This window comes from Mus caroli, chromosome 3 (assembly GCF_900094665.2).
Source record: "Mus caroli chromosome 3, CAROLI_EIJ_v1.1, whole genome shotgun sequence".
Classification (NCBI taxonomy): domain Eukaryota; kingdom Metazoa; phylum Chordata; class Mammalia; order Rodentia; family Muridae; genus Mus; species Mus caroli.
The window spans coordinates 12,784,600-12,797,762 of record NC_034572.1 but is presented as its reverse complement, the minus strand read 5'-3'; the positions used below and the strand labels follow the sequence as shown (position 1 = coordinate 12,797,762).

At 39.5% G+C, this 13,163-nt stretch overlaps 1 long non-coding RNA gene and 1 pseudogene across 1 annotated transcript in view; one reads left to right on the top strand and one right to left on the bottom strand.

The window, feature by feature from the left end:
• LOC110290674 overlaps positions 1-13,163 on the top strand; it is a 274,545-nt gene that overhangs the window by 202,628 nt on the left and 58,754 nt on the right. The gene's annotated exons all lie outside the window — the stretch shown is intronic.
• LOC110291691 lies at positions 4,431-4,941 on the bottom strand (annotated as a pseudogene).

The window sequence follows — 13,163 nt, the reverse complement described above, 5'->3', positions numbered from 1 at the left end:
GCCCCCAATGGAGGACCTAGAGAAATTATCCAAGGAGCTAAAGAGATCTGCAACCCTGTAGGTGCAACAACATTATGAACTAACCAGTACCCTGGAGCTCTTGACTCTAGCTGCATATGTATCAAAAGATGGCCTAGTCGGCCATCACTAGAAAGAGAGACCTATTGGACATGCAAACTTTATATGCCCCAGTACAGGGTAACACCAGGGCCAAAAAAATGGGAATGGGTGGGTAGGGAAGTAGGGGGGAGGGTATGGGGGGCTTTTGTTATAGCAGTGGAAATGTAATTGAGGAAAATTCGTAATAAAAATTATTAAAAAAAAAGAAGAAAATGTCCACTGCCAAAAAACAAAACAAAAAACAAAACAAAACAAAACAAAACAAAACAAAAAAAACAAAAAACAAAAAAACCAAAAAACAAAAAAACCCCCTTTCCTGCTACCTTGACTCAGAATGGGGACATATATATATATATATATATATATATATATATATATATATATATATAAAATCTATCTATCTATTCATCTATATATCAATCATCTATCTACATATATATGTATATATGTGTGTATGTGTGAGTTTGTGTATATGTGTATATGTACATATGTATACATGTATATATGTATAAATGTATAAATGCATATATGCATATATGTATTTATGTATAAATGCATATATGCATATATGTATTTATGTATAAATGCATATATGCATATATGTATTTATGTATACATATATGTGTATATACAGGTACCTAGGTCTGTTTAATTGGTAAACTTTTTAACCATGTACTAAAATTCTAGATTCCTAGATAAAAAAGGAGAATAAACATGTATATTTACATGTTTTCTTATATGTTTATGTATAAATATCATATTTATATGTCATATGTAGATCTCTATCATCTCTCTTTCTATCTCTATCTCTCTATCTCTTTCTCTATATCTTTCTCTATATCTATATCTTCATCTATATATCTAGATGATAAGTATGATGTGCTTCTCCTTGTCATTTTGATAATTTTGGTTTGGAAGTCGACTTTATTTGATATTAGAATGATGACTCCAGCTTGTTTCTTCAGAGAGTTTGCTTGGAAATTGTTTTCCAGCCTTTAACTCTAAGGTAGTTTCTGTCGTTTTCCCTGAGGTAGGTTTCCTGTGTGCAACAAAATTTTGGGTCTGGTTTACATAGCCAGTCTGTTAGTTTATGATGTTTTATTGGGAAATTGAGTCCATTGATATTAAGAGATGTTAAGGAAAGGTGATTGTTACTTCCTGTTATTTTTGTTGTTATTGTTGGGATTCTGTTCTTGCTGTTGTCTTCTTTTAGGTTTGTTAAACGATTAATTTCTTGCTTTTTTTTTAGGGCATAATTTCCATCCTTGGAGTTTTCCCTTTACTATTCTTTGAAGAGCTTGATTTGTGGAAAGATATTGTGTGAATTTGTTTTTGTCATGGAATACNTTGGTTTATCCATCTATGTTAATTGAGAGTTTTGCTCGGTATAGAGGCCAGGGCTGCCATTTGTGTTCTCTTAGGGTCTATATAACATCTGTCCAGGATCTTCTGGCTTTCATAGTCTCTGGTGAGAAGTCTGGTCTAATTCTAATAGGTCTGCCTTTATATATTACTTGACCTTTTTCCCTTACTGCTTTTAATGTTCTATCTTTATTTAGTTCATTTGTTGTTCTGATTATGTGTCGGGAGGAAATTCTTTTCTGGTCCAACCTATTTGGAGTTCTATAAGCGTCTTGTATGTTCATGGGCATCTCTTTCTTTAGGTTAGGGAAGTTTTCTTCTATAATTTTGTTGAAGATATTTGCTGGCCCTTTAAGTTGAAAATCTTCATTCTCCTGTATACCTATTATCCTAAGGTTTGATCTTCTCATTGTGTCCTGGATTTCCTGGATGTTTTGGGTTAGGATCTTGCATTTTGCATTTTCTTTGATTTTTTTTTTTTTGTGTCTATGTTTTTGATGGAATCTTCTGCACCTGAGATTCTCTCTTATCTCTTGTATTCTGTTGCTGATGCTCCCATCAATGGTTTCTGATTTCTTTCCTAGGATTTCTATCTCCAGAGTTGTCTCCTTTTGTGTTTTTTTTTTTTTTATTGTTTCTACTTCCATTTTTAGATCTTGGATGGTTTTGTTCAATTCCATCACCTGTTTGTTTGTGTTTTCCTGTAATTCTATAAGGGATTTTAGTGTTTCCTCTTTAAGTACTTCTACCTGTTTAGCAGTGTTTTCCTGTACTTCTTTAATGTCTTTTACCTGTTTAGTTGTGTTCTCTTGTATTTCTTTAAATGAGTTTTTAATTCCCTTCTTAAAATCCTCTACCAGCATCATGAGATATAATTTTAAATCTGAGTCTTGCTTTTCGGGTGTGTATAGATATCCAGGACTCACTGTGGTTGGTGAACTGGGTTCTGATGATGCTTAGTGTTCTTCGTTTCTGTTAGTAAGATTCTTACATTTTCCTTTTGCCATCTGGAAATCTCTGGGTGGAGCTTGTTCCTCCTGTGATTCTGTTAGCCTCTGTCAGCACTCCTGGGAGTCCAATTCCCTCCTGAGTCCCAGTGGTCAGAGTACTCTCTGCATGTAAGCTCCCCTCTTGCAAGGAGGGTGCCCAGAAGTCTGGAGCTCAGATCCACATCCTGAGTCCCAGGGTCAGAGCTCTCCCTGGAGGCAGAATCTCCTTTGGAGAGGAAGGTGCCCAGGGGTCTGCGTTTCATCTCTGCTTCCTGGCTGAGAATAAGGCCCAAAGGGACCATGTCCTAGAAGCTTTGTTGCATCTGTCGCTCACATACTCTCCTGTGTAGACTGGTCTCAGTGATCCCAAGATACTGGGTGTTCTAGGGCCTGCTGAGTTCATGCCCAAGATGAAGAGGGGCTGGAGCCACCAGAAGGAATCCCAGCTGCTGGTTTGGAGGGTTTTTTTTTGTTGCTGTTCTTGCTGGCACAAGATGCTCTGAGTTTTTTTTTTTTGGAACAGATGTTGTGTTCCACTCAACAGTGATCTCAAGATCCTAGGTGTGCTAGGGTGCCTGTGGTGTGGAGAGTCCTCTGGAGACCTTGAGACCCTCCACTGAGTTCGTGCCCAAGATCTAGGATTCTTTTACGTTGATAATTTCTGTAATAACAGCCAAACTTTTATTAAGTTTTCACGTGTTTATTTGTATTTGTATTTTTGGGTGTGTTCTTCATTTATTTAGATGTGGAAGCTCTCACACTGTGTTTTTACAGGCTACTGGACAATGACAAACTTTTTCCCACAAAACTATAACCACCAATTCCCACAAAGTATGGTTGAACAAACATTAATACACATCACCATTTTATTGATTATATAATAAAACAATCGATCAGGTTTCTAATTATTAAGTTACATAGCTCAAAAGTTGTATAAAATATTTCTGCTCAGTTCAATAGCAGATACTACTTTTTCTTTTTTCTTTTTTGCTAGAGATTTGGAAGAGAAGGCGAAAACCATAATTCCAACAAATTGAAAAACTTCTGATAGGTATGGAAAACACAAGAATTTTAGAAACTTTGATAAAGGATTGTTTAGCTGCAACAACGTATCTGTGCCTTTTAAAAATATTTACTAACTTAAAGAACATACTCTCCATCCTGCACAAGACAAAGGTAACATATCACTAAACACATTTAATTGCCCCCTCTTGTTTATAGGCTTCCCTGTGAAGTTGCACCTGTGAGTGCAAACATTAGCTCTATGGCTTTCTGTCTGGAGACATTATTGAAGATATGTGCTTCTGTAACAAAGTTGATTTTCATACAAAGTTTTTCCAAAACAGCAAATAAAATAAAATAAAATAAAATGACAGAGACATTAAATAATCAGCACAAGACTTAGTTTAAAAAAAAATGGATGGCTAAGCAAACCTGATGTATTCTGGTGTAAGTGTGGGAGATGTAAACAGAGTGAGCAGGCAGATAATGAGAGAAGCCCTGCAGTGCTTGAAATGACTGAAGTTATACACCGTGGATGGTCTAGAGAGTTCTTAATTCCTGGAATTTTGATTCTGTGTGATGCTAAAAATATACAAGTATTGTGCTGAGTATCTTGGCACCTATTCCTTCTAAATTCCTTATAGACTAATACTATTCTGCCACATACTACATTTAATGACATAACTCAATACCTTATTTTAGAAAAGGTCAATTGGTACAAATAACAAGCATATTTTAAAATACTAACCAGCAAAAATTTTTAGCTAAGTGCCAAAACATGTTGATTATAATACAAATATCGAGCTTGCAATTTTGTCAAGCTTGTGGCAGAGGAAAACTGGTTTTTAGTATTCCTGTGGAGCTTCAGTAGACTTATTCCGTAAGCTGACAAATCATGACAAATCAGGTCCCATCGGATGTTCCACTTCCAAGGCAATGGCATCAGGCACCAAAGTTTTACTGAATATAATAGTTGTTTTTATGACCATCGGAATACTTGAAGTGGAGCTACATTTTAGGATGGTATGTTGCCAGATAAAAAAAGTTGCTTGCTGTCAAAAGCTCAAAGCGACTTTTGTCTTATGAATTGTACTACATCTTCATATTTCATTCCTCTTTCAATTAATGCTAGGTCAACAAACACCAGAGCTCTGCCAAGGCCTGCAACACAATGGACTCAATACAGCAACAAATTTCTTCCTGAAACTTAATCTTCACAAGACTTAACCAGTCATCAACAATCTGGTTGGAGGGTGGTGCACCATCATCAAAAGGGCAGTCAAGAACAGGAGTGCCTTCTTTCTCCACAAAAGTAGTGTCGAAAGTTGCCTCATATACTCTTACTGTGGTATCTCCATACTTACGTTCCTCTATAAATTTGTTTTAAGGTCGCACTGGTTGGGTTGTATGTAGTAAGAAATCTCATGCTCTTGCATGTGACTTTCACAGGAGCAGAGCAGTTCATCTGCGACACGTTAATTTAGTTGTTTTGTTTTGTTTTGCTTTGTTTTGTTTTAAACACCCAATAGGTTATGAAAGAATTAAAAAAAAATTGAATACAGAAATAATTCAAAACACACACACACACAGAATAAAACAAAACAAAACCAAAAACAGCCTGAAGCTACTTCAATATTCAATATACTCCACTTGAAATTCTCCCTGCTTTGGGAGAAACAGGCAATGAAGCAGAAGCAGTGATTCTTCACTCCAGTAATAATGAGGCAATACAAAGGAAGTGCACTCAAGTTTACCCCAGCCGGGGCTGAGCTCTTATCAAATGCTCTGCAGATTTCAATTCAACACTCCTGTGTCCAGGTTGTCCACTCTTATATGGGCTTCTTGGTGGAGTAGTAATGAATTTCTACAGTTCACTTGTCTGCATAGAGGTTCCGCGGTGCCTGACAGTAATCTCCACTGCCCTTCAGAAACTCCATAAATGTGTGATCAGGAACACCACAGAACTGAGGAATATGTCTACTCACTGAAGATTGTGGCCCAATCATCCATCCAGTTCCGAAGTGGTACACGCAGCTGCAGCCACAGCAGGGCAGGCTGAGGTGGGCAAGTTCACTGCTGAGGGAGCATCATTGAATAGGCTGAGGCTCAGAGCAAATCAATGCGCTAAACCAGGCAAATGTTTTTCTGATCCTTTTACAGTCAGCTTTTAAATGCCCCAGTACAAGGCAATGCCAGGACCAGGAAGCAGGAGTGTGTGGATTGGGGAGCTGGGCAGAGTGGGGGGGAGAGGGTATAGGGGTCTTTGAGGATAGCATTTGAAATGTAAATGAAGAAAATATCTAATAAAAATGCCTTAAATATTTTCACGAATCCAGCTTACAGTTATATTGATATTTCTTTCTTGTTTTTCCATTTGTATTTCAATAATCAATGATTATTTATTTATTTATTTATACTTTACATGGCTTTAGACTTAATTTACCAGTACGGAAGGTAGAAATTTAGGTTACTAATTTGAGATTTTTCACCTTTTTTTGTTCTTGTTTTTTAAATGTATGCAAGGTACTTACTGCACTTGCTAGGTCCGTGTTTTTTTGCTACAATGCTAACGTTTTGTTTGTTTGTTTGTTTGTTTGAAGTAGGATCTTGCTAGGTAGCTCAGGATAGCCCGTGCATCTCCATGTTCCTTTAAATGCAGTGACTACAGGAGTACTCAATCACCCTCTATTTTTTTTTCAGTGACTACTATTGAATACTCATTATGAATTGTTTTCAATTGTTATGGAGGCCCCCTTTAGAAATCCCTTCTTTCTGACAACCCAAGGGCAGAGTGTCAATGGCCTGTGCATATCTACTGTGTAGACCCAGAAAGCTCTTGAACAACAGATACATGTTAGTAGATGGCTACAATGGAGCCTGGGCTATAATGATGGTGTTTCCCTCCAGGCCAACTTCTCCAGGGCAGCTCCTCCTATTATCTCTCTAGGAAGCCTTAGGCCAGAATAATCATTAAAAAGAGGGATTTGCTTAAAACTCCTGCTTCTCACACTGATCCTTTCTTCACCTCTTGATCTCGCAGTCTTATATTTCAAGTACTTAATAGATGAGTAGTTTTTACATTATCTAAACAGCATACAATATTAACACCTGTGACAATGTAGGTTAAGAGAATTCCAATTTTTCAAAAATAAGAATAGGCACCAATACTAATAGTCAGATTCAAATACCTAACTCTGTATCAGTTTATAGCCCTGGTTGTCCTGGAACTCACTTTGTAGACCAGGCTGGCCTTGAACTCAGAAATCTGCCTGCCTCTGCCTTCTGAGTGCTGGGATTAAAGGCTCGGCTCTAAAACATTTTTTAATTGATTTATTTTTTACAATCCATATTCCATTCCCTGCCCCCCATCCACCCTCTGACTGTTCCACATCCCATACCTCCTCCTCACCTCACAACCCTTTCACACATGGATGCCCCTACCTCTACCCCATATGACCTCTAAAATACCTAGGGCCTCCAATCTCTTGAGGGTTAGGTGCATTATCTCTGAATGAACACAGACCCAGAAGTCCTCTACTGTATGTGTGTTGGGGGCCCCATATCAGCTGGAGTATGTTGTCTGTTCTGTGATCCAGTGTTTGAGGCATCTCAGGGGTCCAGAGTAATGGAGACTTTTGGTACTACTACAGAATCACCTTCTCCTCAGTTTCTTTCACCCTTCCCTAATTCAACAACAGGGGTCAGCTGCTTCTGTCCATTGTTTGAGTGCAAATATCTGCACCTGACACTTTAAGCTGCTTGTTGGGTCTTTCAGAGGGAAGTCAATGGTAGATCCCTTTTTGTGAGTGCTGCATAGCCTGTGTAATAGTGCCAGGCCTTGGAATCTCCCCTTGAGCTGGATCCCACTTTGGGCATGTCGATGGATCTTCTTTTCCTCAGGCTCCACTCCATTTCCATCCCTGTAATCCTTTCAGACAGGAAAAATTATAGGTCAGAGATGTGACTGGAATGGCAACCCCACCCCTCACTTGATGTTCTCGCTTCCTCTTGGAGGTGAGCTCTGTAAGTTTCCTCTCCCCACTGTTGGGCATTTCATCTAAGGTTCCTCCCTTTGATTCCTGAGAGTCTCTTACCTCCCAGGTCTTTTGGGCATTTTGGAGGACTCCCACCCTCCTACTTCCTGAGGTTGCCTGTTTCCATAGTTTTGCTGGCCCTCTAGGCTTCAGTCCTTTTCCCTCACCCAATACCAAATCAGGTTCCCTTCTCCTCCCCACTACCGCCCCCCACACTGTCCACTTTCCCTCCCAGGTCCCTTCCTCCCCATTTGTGATTACTTTCTTCTCTCTCCCAAATGGGACTGAGGCATCCTCACTTGGGCACTTCAGCTTGTTGAGCTTTTTGAGTTCTGTGTACTGTATCTTAGGTATTCTGTACTTTTTTTTTTTTGCCTAATATCCACTTATTAGTAAGTTCATACCATGCAAGTCCATTTGGGTCTGAGTTACTTCATTCAGGGTGATATTTTCTAGTTCCATCCATTTGCCTGCTAAACTTAGGATGTCTTCGTTCTTAATAGCCGAGTGGTTTTCCATTGTGTAAATGTACCACATTTTCTGTATCCATTCCTCTGTTGAGTGACATCTGGTTTGTTTCCAGCTTCTGGCTATTATAAATAAGACTTCTATGAACATAGTGGAGCATGTTGCCTTCTAATATGTTAGAGTATATTATGGGAATACGCCCAGGACTCTTATATCTGGGTCCTCAGGTAGACTATGTCCAATTTTCTGAGGAATTTCCAGACTGATTTCCAGAATGGTTGTACCAGGTTGCAATTCCACTAGCAATGGAGGAGTTTTTCTCTTTCTCTACATCCTCACGAGCATTCTGTCCTCACCTGTCACCTGAGTTTTGGATCTCAGCCAATCTGACTGGTGTGAGGTGGAATCTCAGGGTCATTATGATTTACATTTCTCTGATGACTTAGGATGTTGAACATTCCTTTAGATGTTTCTTGGCCACTGGAGATTCCTCAGTTGAGAATTCTTTGTTTAGCTATAGTCCCCAGTTTTAATATGGTTATTTTGTTCTCCTGGAGTCAAACTTTTTGAGTTCTTTGTATATATTGGATATTAGCCCTTTATCCGATGTAGGATTGGTAAAGATCTTTTCCCAATCTGTTGTTTGTTGTTTTGTCCTATTGACAGTGTCCTTTGCCTTACCAAAGCTTTGCGATTTTATGAGATTGCATTTGTCTATAGTTGATCTTATACCCTGGGCCATTGGTGTTCTGTTCAGGAAATTCCCCCCTGTGCCAATATATTTGAGATTTTATCCCACTTTCTCTTCTATAATTTCAGTGTTTCTGGTTTAATGTAGAGGTCCTTGATCCACTTAGACTTGAGCTTTGTACAAGGAGATATGAGTGGATGTATTTGCATTCTTCTGCATCTTGTCCACCAGTTGAACCAGCACCATTTGTTGAAAATGCTGTCTTTTTTCCACTGGGTGGTTGTAGTTTCTTTGTCAAAGATCAAGTGACCATATGTGTGTGGGTTCATTTCTTGGTCTTTAATTCTACTGATCTACCTGCCTGTCATTGTACCAATACTATGTAGTTTTTATCACTATTATTCTGTAATATAACTTGAGGTCAGGGATTGTGATTCCTCCAGAAGTTCTTTTGTTGTTGAAAATAGTTTTACCTATCTTAGATGTTTTGTTATTCCAAATGAATTTGAGAATTTCTCTTTCTAACTCTATGAAGAATGGAGTTGGAATTTTGATGGAGATTGCACTGAGTCTGTAGATTGGTTTTCACTTGTTTGACTAGAGTCACACCAAAATACTTTATATTGTTTGTGACTATTGTGAGGGGTGTGATTTCCCTAATTTCTTTCTCAACCCATTTATCCTTTGAGTATAGGAAGAGTTTGAGTTAATTTTATATCTAGCCACTTTGCTGAAGTTGTTACCAGGTGTAGGAGTTCTCTGGTGAAATTTTTGGGATCACTTACATATGTTTTGACTTTTTTCTTTCCAATTTGTATCCCTTTGGCCTCCTTTTGTTGTCTAATTGCTCTGCCTAGGACTTGCAGTATTATGTTGAATAGATAGGGAGAAAGCAGGCAGCCTTTTCCAGTCCCTGATTTTAGTAGGATTGCTTCAAATTTCTCTCCATTTAGTATGATGTTGGCTACTAGTTTGCTGATATTGCTTTTACTTTGTTTATTTATGTGCCTAGAATTCCTGATCTTTAGAATGCAAATTGTCTACAAGAAATAGAAAGACAAAGATTGGAATAGAGACTGAAGGAGAGGTCATTCAGAGACTGCCACACTTGGGAATCCATCCCTTATACAGACAGCAAACCCAGACACTATTGCTGATGCCAAGAAGTGCTTGCTGACAGGAGCCTGATATAGCTGTCTCCTGGGAGGCTCTAACAGAGCCTTATAGATGAGGATGCTTGCAGCCAAACATCAAACTGAGCAAAGGTACCCCAATGGAGGAATTAGGAGATGGACTGTAGGAGCTGAAGGAGTTTGTAATTCCACAGGAAAAACAACAATATCAACCAGCCAGACTCCCTAAATCCCCCAGGGACTAAACCGCCAACCACAGGATACACATGGAGGAACCCATGGCTCTAGCTGTATGTATAGCAGAGGATGGTCTTATTTGTCATCAATAGGAGGGAAGGTCCTTCATCCTGTAAAGGCTGGATGCCCCAGTATAGGGGAATGCTAGGTTGGGGAGGTAGGAGGGATTGGGTAGGGGAGCACCCTCCTAGAAGCAGGGGAATGAGGAAAGGATAGGGAGTTTGTGGAGGGGAAACTGGGAAGGGGGATAGCATTTGAAATGTAAATAAAAAATAAAAAATATTTTAAAAAGAATGAAATTAAAATTTCTACAACATATTGGCCCCCTACATTGGGTGCCACCTGTAGGCTTATCTATTTTTTCTTTTTTTCATTTTATTTATTTTACTTTACTTTATATTCTAGTTGTTAACCCCTGTTTTTGGTCCTCCCTCCTACAGTTCCTCATCCCATTCCTCCTCCCTTTCCTCAGAGAGGGTGTCTCCTTCTAGCAGTTCTCTCCTTTTCCTGGGGCCTCAAGTCTCAGCAGGACTAAGCTCATCTTCTCCCACTGATTCCCAAGCAGACAGACCTCTGCTATCTTTGTGGCAGGTACTTCTGACAGACCAGCCCATGTATGCTCTTGGTTGTTGGCTCAGTCTCTGGGAGCTCCCTGGGGTCTTGGTAAGTTGAGACTGCTAAATCTTCCTATGGGGTTGCCCTCCCATTCCACTTCTACAATCTTTTTCCAATTCAACCAAAGGCTCAGAGACATCAGTTCAATAGTTGGGTCTAAGTGTCTGCTTCTGTCTCAATCAGCTGCCAAGAAGGTCTTCTCAGAGTACAGCCATGGCAAGCTTCCATCCATAAGCACATTATAGCATCAGTAATAGTGTCAGACCTTGATGGCCTCCCAAGAGATGGATCCAAAGTTGGGCTGGTCAGTGAAGGAAAGGAACTACCTTTTCTTCAGTATATTTTCCACTTTTCTCCCTGCATTACTTTTAGACAGGAGCAATTCTGGGTCAAAAAGTTTGGCTGTGGATTAGTAACCCTGTCTATCTACTGGAGGTGGACTCCTTGAATTCCCTCTCCCCAGTGTTGGGCATTTTGGCTAAGATCATCCCCATTCAGTCCTTAGAGTCTCTTACCTCCCAGGTCGCTGGTACTTTCTAGAGGGGCCCCCACTCCATCCCCTGATGCTGCTTATCTCCATCCATGCTCTTGGCCCTCTGGGCTTCTCTCCTGTGCCCCCCCCCCAATACCTGATCCTGTTTACCTCTTCCCCTACCTTCCCTCTCTACCTTGGTCCCTTCTTTACACTGCTTACCTTGATTAGATCCCCCTTCTAAGTGGAATTGAAACATCCCCACTTGGTCCTTTCTGCTTATTACATTTCTTATGTTCTGTGCGTTGTAGCCTAAGTAGTCTGTAAATTTTGCCTAATATCTACTAATCAGTGAATACATATCCTGTATGCAGTTTGGGATCTGGGTTACCTCACTCAGGGTAATTTTTTCTAGTTCCATCCATTTGCCTGCAAAATTCATGTTACACTTGTTTTTAATAGCTGAATAGTATCCCATTGTATAAATGAACCACATTTTCTGTATCCTTTTGTCAGCTGAGTAACACCTGGATTATTTCCAGCTACTGGCAATTACAAAATAAAGCTTCTATGAACATGGTGGAACATGTGTCCTTGTGGTATGGTGGGTGTCTTTTGGGTATATACCCAAGAGTAGTATAGCTGGGTCTTCAGGTAGAACTATTTCTAATTTTCTGTGGAACCCCAGACTGATTTACAGATTGGTTGTACCAGCTTGCAATCCCTCCAGCAATAGTGGAGTGTTTATCTGTCTACATATCCTTGCCAGCTTGTGTTGTCACATGAGTTTCTGATCTTAGCCATTCTGATTGCTGTGAGGTAGAAACTCAGGATCATTTTGATTTGCATGTTTCTGATGAATAAGACCTATCTTTAAGTACTTCTCTGCCATTCAAAAATTTTTTTTTCTGTTGTAAATCCTCTGTTTAGTGGATTAGTGAAGCCTTTCCCCCCAATCGATAGGTTGCCAAATTGTAACATTGATAGTGTCTTTTGTCTTACAGAAGCCTTTCAGTTTCATCAGGTTCCACTTATCAAGTGTTGATCATAGAACCTGGTCCTTTGAAATTCTTGTCAGGAAAATTCCCCTTCTGCAATGAATTCAAGGCTCGTTCCTACTTTCACTTCTATTAGATTCAGTGTATCTGGTTTTATGTTGATGATCCACTTTAACTTGATCTTTGTGCAGAGTGATAAATTTGGAAATTGCTCTTTCTAACTCTATGAAGAATTGAGCAGGAATTTTGATGGGGATTGCATAGAATCTGTAGATTGTTTTTGGTAACATGGCCATTTTTACTATATAAATCCTGCCAATCCATGAGCATAGGAGATCTTTCAGTCTTCTGAGATTTTTCTTTGATTTCTTTCTTTTTCTTTTGATCTTCCTTTCTTTTTTATTAGATATTTCTTTATTTACATTTCAAATGCCCCCCAGAAGACCCCCATCCCATCCTACCTCCTCCTGCTTCAATGAGGGTTTTCTTACATTCACCCACATATTCCCACCTCCCTGCTCTCAATTTCTCTATACTGGGGCAACTATGAAGCCTTCATAGCACCAAGGACCTCTCCTCCCATCAATGTATGACAAGACCATCCTCAGCAATGTATGCGGTTGGAGCCATGTTGATAGCTTAGTCCCTGGGAGCTCTGGGAGTGACTGGTTGGTTGATATTGTTGTTCTTCCTGTGAGGTTGCACTCCTCTTCAAATACTTCAGTCCTTTCTCTAACTCCTCTATTGGGGACCCAATGGTTGGCTTCAAGCATCCATCTCTGTATTTGTAAGGCTCTGACAAGGCCTCTCATGAGACAGGCATATCAGGGTCCTTTCAGCATGCACTTCTTGGCATCCATAATAGTATATGGGTTTGGTAACTGTATATGGGATTAATCACCAGGTAGAACAGTCTCTGGATGTCCTTTCTTTCAGTCTCTTCTCTATACTTTATCTCCATAGTTATTCCTGTGAGTATTTTGTTCTCCTTATAAGAAGGACCGAATCACACAAATTTTGTCTTCCTTCTTCTTGAGCTTCA